We start from the raw sequence: 8,066 nt of genomic DNA, 5'->3' as shown, positions 1-8,066 counted from the left end.
AGCCGCTTTATCTCCCGATTAGGAGAAAAGGCACTTCCCCTTTATCGCCTTCTTCGGCGCACCGAACACTTCGAGTGGACGGACGCAACCACGGCCGGACAGGAAGAAATAAAAGCCATCCTGGCCATCAACCCAATCCTGGTCACGCCAACTGTTGGCGAACCAATGCTATTGTATATAGCGGCAACTCACCAAGTTGTAAGCGCAGTGCTCGTCGTCGAACAAGAGATAGACGGACATAAATTCCCGCTTCAAAAGCCGGTATATTATGTATCCACCATCCTCACTCCATGCAAATCACGGTACCACATTGCCAAAAGATAGCATACGCGGTATTTATGGCATCCCGGAAATTACGACACTACTTTCAAGAGTGTTCGATTACGGTGGCCTCCGAAGTACCACTCAATGACATAATAAACAACCGCGATGCCACGGGCCGGATTGCCAAATGGGCCATCGAGCTCCTCCCATTCGACATAACATATAAGCCACGGCGAGCCATTAAGTCGCAAGTACTGGCCGATTTCATAGCCGAATGGACAGAAGCCGAACTCCCTAAAGAGTACGACGCATACTCCAATTGGATCATGCACTTCGACGACTCTAAAATGCTGGCTAGTCTGGGGGCTGGCGTCGTCTTGACGTCCCCCACCGGAGACACGGTGCAATACGTACTCCAAATACTACATATAGACTCCAATAACGCAGCCGAATACGAGGCCCTATTACACGGCCTCCGGATGGCAGTCTCCATGGGCATCCAACACCTAGAGGTGCGTGGGGACTCGAACCTTGCAATATCCCAAATAAATTGAGACTTCGATGCCAAGGATCCGAAAATGGCAGCATATCGCAACGCCATCCTCAAAATGTCAGCCCGGTTCGAGGGGCTTGAATTCCACCATGTGGCTCGGGAAAAAAAACTAGGCGGCGGATATCCTAGCCCGTATCGGTGCTAAATGCGACCCTGTCCCACCGAACATCTTCCTGGAAAGACTGTTTAAACCATCCATGGTCTGGGAAGGGGACACTGGCAAAAATAGTCTGGACCCGGCCACAACCCCAGATGCCGAACACTTTGACACAATCGGAGGCTCTGCCATCGAAATAACACCTTCAGCCCACGTGATAATGGCCATCATCGCCCCGTGGACAGAACCATTCCTGGCCTACCTAACCAGACAGGAATTACCCGAGGACCAAAACAAGGCCCGCTGCATAGTGCGGCGATCTAAAGCCTACAAGGTCCATGAGGGAGAGCTTTATAAGAAAAGCACAACCGGAGTCCTTCAAAGGTGCATCTCCGAAGAGGAAGGGCAGAAGCTTTTGGCAGAAATCCATGCCAGACTTGGCGGCCACCACGCCGCAGCCCGGGCCCTTGTAAGCAAGGCCTTACGTACAGTTTTTTATTGGCCGACGGCCCGGGCAGATGCACAGCATCTGGTACAGCATTGTGTCGGTTGCCAGCTTTTTGCAAACCAAAGCCACATGCCACCTACCACCCTCCAAAAAATCCCCATTACTTGGCCCTTTGCGGTCTGGGGGCTCGATATGGTCGCACCCCTCAAAGGGGGAACCCATAAGAGAAAATACTTACTAGTCATGGTGGATAAATTCACCAAATGGATAGAAGCCAAACCTGTCAAAACGGCTGAATCCGGACCGGTGATAGACTTCATATCCGGGGTTGTACACCGTTATGGTGTCCCCCACAGCATCATCACTGACAACGGCACGGACTTTACAGCCGACGAGGTGAAACTTTGGTGCAGCAACATGGGCATCAAGCTCGATTATGCTTCTGTCTATCATCCGCAAACTAACGGTCAAGTCGAATGAGCGAATGGTCTTATCATGAGCGGCATTAAAGCCAGATTAGTCCGATCTTTAAAGGAATCAGACACTCATTGGGTAGAGGAGCTCGACTCCGTACTATGGGGGCTGCAGACCACGCCAAATCACACTACCGGATACACACCGTTTTTATGGTGTACGGCGCTGATGCGGTGCTGCCTTGTGACATAATTCATGACTCACCTCGAGTGCGCATGTACGAAGAAAGAGAGGCCGATCTCAATCGACAGGACAATTTGGATGCCCTGGAGGAGGAGCGTGACGTGGCAAAAGCCCGTTCCGCATTCTATCAGCAACAGGCTCGAAGGTATCAAAGCAGAGAAGTGCGGGCCAAAACCTATAACATTGGCGAACTAGTTCTACGCCTGCCGGAGAAGAAAAAGAACAAGCTCAAGCCCAAATGGGAAGGTCCCTTCATTATCGACCAGGTTCTGACCGGTGGAGCGTACCGTCTGCGGGATGCATCAAATAATCGACTCGAGCCAAACCCATGGAACGCAGCCAGACTCCGAAGATTCTACGCCTAGCGTCGGACTCTATGTTCGTCTCCTTACCTCCGTGAATTTTTTGCACATCTGTTTTTTCTCTCTTTCTTTCTCTCTTTTCTCTTCAAGGCCCTAAAGGGCTACATTTGTGTCTTGGTTACACAATCTTGACGCGCTAACCACGCTCAATATACCTGGGGGCTTCCTATACAAAAGCTTAATCTAATTACCTTTCTGGGCTTTATGCCCTGCACATGTGTTATTCTTCCGCACGTACCTTTTTTCGCCATTATATGCATCGATATGACTTAAGTGTTGGCCAAGCTGGGTTGCCTGGCTCTTGTATTTATGCCCTACGTTCCCGTTACTAGGGAATAAGGGGAGCACCTATGCGATTGTTATTGCCGGGTCAGCCTGATGTGTACCTCAGACTGGGTGAAGCCGAAAGCTAGCGTTCTTAAGGGAATATTCGATCGATGAATAAAAGATGACTTTCATTTAAATTACTACATGCCCCCAGATGTTTTTAACCTGTGTCTCGCGGTTCAGACATGCACATTAGGGCATCCGTACCCAGGGAAAGGAACCCTTAACGGAACTATTCTCCCAGGAAGATGTTTCTTACTATCCATGTAATATAACATAGCTAGTTGGGTACTTGTCCGTTCAAGCACTTATGACCCCTATGCCTGGTTTCCATGCATACCCCAGTTTTTATATAACCGAGTGGGTATTAGGATACACTCCGGACTATCGGGTCCAGAGGTTGAAGCGAAAAGGTCCGCCATGACAAATGATTTACAATCCGGATAGGGACATTACATATGTCACTTGAAGTACACAGTCATTAAGACTGATTAAATTCTTCTTCTGTACCATCCAACAGGCTGTCTAGCCTACAATCCTGTTGGGAATACTTTGTGGCTAATTCTACTTGATCATACACTAAACTGACGGGGATCTCTTTCCCATCGGGCCCCACAGGTCCGACCTCGGCCATGTGGTTTGGGTTAGCCTTGGTATATCGTGTCTTCACCATAGCCCAAGCTTCCCTTGCACCTTGTCGGCAGGCTAATATATTCCATAATCAGAAGCGCTGCCGCGCTCCCTTGAGCTTCTCTATAAGCTCCTCCATGCCTCCTGGCGGGGACGCGGAGGGCCACAAGGCTTGGGCAATACTCTGCATCACCTGCCGAACTTGTTCGTGCAGTTGTGAGAGCTCTGGTATAAGATCGCCCGAAGACCCAGGCATCTCCTCTGCGGGACGACCCGTCAGCATACCTGCAGACATAACGCTGTTAGCAGGCTTCTTCGCCGAACTCCTTTAAAAAGTTCGTTCAAACACTTACTAAAAATGCCGCACTGAAGCCGTTTATTCTCCTTCACGGAGTCCGCAAGCTGGGCCCAGACATCCTTTAGTTCCACGCCCAGCCGGATATTGGCATCTTGGAGATCATTTTTCTCCTGCCCGACTCGCGTCAGCATGTGCTCGCCATCATTTCGCTGTCGATCATCACGTGCCGTATCCGCCTCCACGGCCTCCGGATTCACTCCGGGGCCACCTGCAACATCTATTGTTAGGTGTGCATACATGCCGCATACTACCTGGTACCGATATTATTTGCAATAGACAAAAGAGTTACCAGGGGGACCCTTTTTGGACTCCTTCAATGCGGCAACAACGGCTTCCAGCTAGGCCTTGCACTCATCCAGCTCTTGAGACAGTTGCGAATTCTTCTCCGTAAGAACTGCACAAATAATGATCCTTAAATCAGTTGCATCAACTGTTTCAAGTCTCAGGGGCTACTGATACATATAATCGTCAGATTTGCTTACTCGTACATCCCTTACATACTGATCCATGGCTCTGGCTAGACCATTTTGAGCAGCACGGAGGTATGCGTCTCCAGAATTGATTTGTGGCGCTCTCCACTTCTGAATTTGTAGCGGATAGTCTATCCGCATCCTCTGTAGGAGGAGCATCTGGCGTCCGCCCCATGTTGGCTTCCGCCTCTATGTCCGGCCCTGGAGCCCGACTGGTGGAGGCGTGATCGGCAGCCTCTCCAGATATACTCCGGCGAGCGTTTTTTCTATTAAAGAAGCATGGACGTCATTACATTTTGAGAAAGACGGCAACCACGGAGCAAGGTTTTGTGTCATACCTCTGCGCCGGCGTCTCCGTCCTGACCGCCTTCCTTTTTGGCCTACCCGGCTTCGGTGCCTCTTGCTGGCGAGTTGCTGCGGATTCGGCATGGTGTCCCGAATGCCTTCCTTGTAAAACACCATATGTGTACGGTAGGTGAAGTGTCTAAAAGGGGATCCTATTTTTGGAGTTGGTATTTTGGTTTTTCTTACGTGCGACGCAGGGAGTAGTCCGGGATAGTCGGCCGTTATGGCCACCGTGGCGTCATCGCAGCTCAATTGATAGAATTGTCTATCTATCAGCTCCACGAATATGTCCGGATTGTCTTCGAGTCCAGGACCGAGGGCCCGGTTAGGGTCCTCTGGTTGTGGAGATGGGCTGTTGACCTCCCTTACAGCTTTTCGCAGTTCTTGCCGTAAAATGGCAAGGTAAGTACCTACGACGAAGAATGCGGGAAGAATGGGAGTAAAGAGGTATAACTCACCCAGCTTGGAGGGTTGTACATAGAGAATCCATCTCGTGTCCTGATACAGATGAAGTCCTCTTCTTCTCCCTTGAACAACTCGGACATAGTTTTTGCTAAAGCAGCAGCGGAGTCCGGTCCCTTACGCCCGCAATGGGTGGCATCATCTTTCCCGTTAAAACACCACAGGGGGTGCCCTCAATATTGAAGAGGCTGCACTCCCCGCATTATGCGTATTGACATAACTCCGATTACTGTCAATCCTAATTGAGCCAGCGCTTTAATCCGGTTCATCAGGTAAAGGACTTCTCCGTTGTCTTCCTCCTGGGGGCTCCGTGGGCGCCAGCTTCGGCATTTCTTCAGAGGAGCATTGTTGAACTCAGGAAGACCCTGCCGAACAGGGTCTGGAAGGAAGACGTCCTCCATATAAAACCACTCCGAAGGCCAGTCTTCAGACGTCTTCTTCGGAGTACCGGACAAGTATCCGGTTTCAGCGATGCGCCATATTTCGGCTCCGCCCACTTGATAAAGTGACCCCTTCTGTGTGCGGGGCACAAGGCAAAATAACCTTTTCCACAGCTCGAAATGAGCCTCGTAGCCCAGAAATAGCTCGCAAAGGGCAACGTAGCCGGCGATGTGTAATATGGAAGCAGGGGTGAAATTATGCAGTTGGAGGCCGTAAAACTCCAGGAGCCCGCGGAGGAACGAATGAATTGGAAATCCGAGTCCCCTTAGTAAGTAAGGAACAAGGCACACCCGCTCCCCCTTAGAGGGGCTGGGGAAGCTCTCCGCTTGCTCCCCGCCATTATAGGTGGCAAGCCCGGCTCGGACGGGGACCATATACGCTGGAGGGAGAAATCCCCGAGTCTGCAGCTCTACTAATCGACTGTGTGGGACTGAACACCTCTCCCAATCACCGGGCTTAGGGCTACGAGGGCGGGAGGAGGAGCTGCGGTGGTCAGCCATGTTGGAGTGGATTTTTCCGAAGTGCGCTCCGATGGATTCTCGCCGTGGGAGGATGGTATGGATTGGATCCAAGAATCCCCATCCCTTTAATAGACAATTTATTTACCTGGTTAGGGGGGTGAATGTAAAAATGCCTTGGCTCCTCGTATTCGTTCGACGCGTGGAAGATAGCCCTTATTGAGCACAGAAGCCAAGAAGTCCAACATTTATGGGGCCGGACACTACTTAACAGACATTCAAGATTTGGAGAAGAACCCCCTTTGCAATGCCGAAGACAATACTGCATGCCGGACTCAACGTTATTGAAGCCTGGTTCGGGGGCTACTGAGGGAGTCATGGATTAGGGGGTCTCCGGACAGCCGGACTATATCCTTTGGCTGGACTGTTGGACTATGAAGATACAAGATTGAAGACTTTGTCTCGTGTCCGGATGGGACTTTACTTGGCATGAAAGGCAAGCTAGGCAATACGGATATGTATATCTCCTCCTTTGTAACCAACCTTGTGTAACCCTTGCCCCCTCCGGTGTCTATATAAACCAGAGGGTTTTAGTCCGTAGGACAACATACAATCATACCATAGGCTAGCTTCTAGGGTTTAGCCTCTCTGATCTCGTGGTAGATCAGCTCTTGTAATACTCATATCATCAAGAACAATCAAGCAGGACGTAGGGTATTGCCTCCATCAAGAGGGCCCGAACCTGGGTAAACATCGTGTCCCCTGCCTCCTGTTACCATCCGCCTTAGACACACAGTTCGGGACCCCCTACCCGAGATCCACCGGTTTTGACACCGACAACAACCCATACTGCATTATTGCTTCAGTGAGTCTTTGGCAGGCCTGTGATGAAATCCATGCAGACATCCTCCCACTTCCATTGTGGAACAGGTAAAGGTTGGAGAAGTCCGGCGGGTTTCTGATGCTCCGCCTTCACCTTGTTACATATGTCGCAACAAGTGACAAAATAGGCAATGTCCTTCATTCCATCCCACCAAAATATTTGTCGAAGGTCTTCGTACATCTTGGTACCTCCTGGGTGAATCGAGTATGAAGATTCGTGTGCTTCTGCCAAGATCTTCCTTCTCAGGTATGCAAATCTGACCTCGAAACCTTAGAGTACCTTGCTCATCCTTCGAGAAATCCAGGGTCTTGCCTTCTTGCATACGTTTGACATGGTGTTGCAGTACGACATCATCCAGTCGGGCCATGCGGATTCATTTCTCGAGTGTAGGGGTGACTTCCAATATATTGGCGAGATTAGCCTCAACAATAACCAGGTTAAGCTGAACGATCTCTTCTTGGAGTTCAGGAGGCAAGGACTCCATCAGGGCGTTCAGGTTGGTAGGCTTGCGACTGAGGGCATCAACAACCACATTGGCCTTACCGGGATGGTAATTTATTCCAAGATCATAATCCTTGACCAATTCAAGCCATCTTCGCTGTCGAAGATTCAGGTCCGGTTGGGTGAATATATTGTAACACCCCGGATGTAACTTCACATATTCGCAACTCCGACTCTTGCCATTTTTAGCTATGTGATATGATATTCCCTTCGTGGTTGGGTTTTGTCTTCCGTTTTGTATTTTGTTCATGTCATGCATTTCATATCATGTCATCATGTGCATATCATTTGCATTCATGTTTGTCTCATGCATCCAGTCATTTTCCCCGTTGCCGTTTCGCAATGCGACGCTCTCTCGTGCCCCATTGCACCCCTCTAATCTTCTTTTGTGAGCGGGAGAAAAACTTTCTCGGAATGGGTCGAGATTTGTCGAGTGGCCTTGGTACATCACCGGTAGGCCGTCTGGCAAATATCGTTCCATTTGGAGGTCGTTTGATGCCCCAACGGTTAACCGGTTAACCGTAAAAGCCCTCTTGTGTTGCAGCCCAAGAACCCTCCAAAACTTCCCAATAACCCATCTAAACCCCCTCCATGCTCTCCGTTGTTGGATCACGATCATGTGGGCGAAAACCGCACCTCATTTGGACTCTCCTAGCTCCCTCTACATATAAATAGACACCTCCCCCTGAAATTCCGCAGTCCAAACCCTAGCCCCGCTCCTCTCTCCATGCCGGACAAGTCCATCCGCGCCGGACGCTTCACGCCGCCGCCTGTGCACCACTCGTGAGCCTCCACGTGTCCCCGTACTGC

The sequence above is a fragment of the Triticum dicoccoides genome, chromosome 5A (assembly GCF_002162155.2).
Source record: "Triticum dicoccoides isolate Atlit2015 ecotype Zavitan chromosome 5A, WEW_v2.0, whole genome shotgun sequence".
In the NCBI taxonomy this organism is placed as follows: domain Eukaryota; kingdom Viridiplantae; phylum Streptophyta; class Magnoliopsida; order Poales; family Poaceae; genus Triticum; species Triticum dicoccoides.
This window is presented reverse-complemented; position numbering follows the sequence as displayed.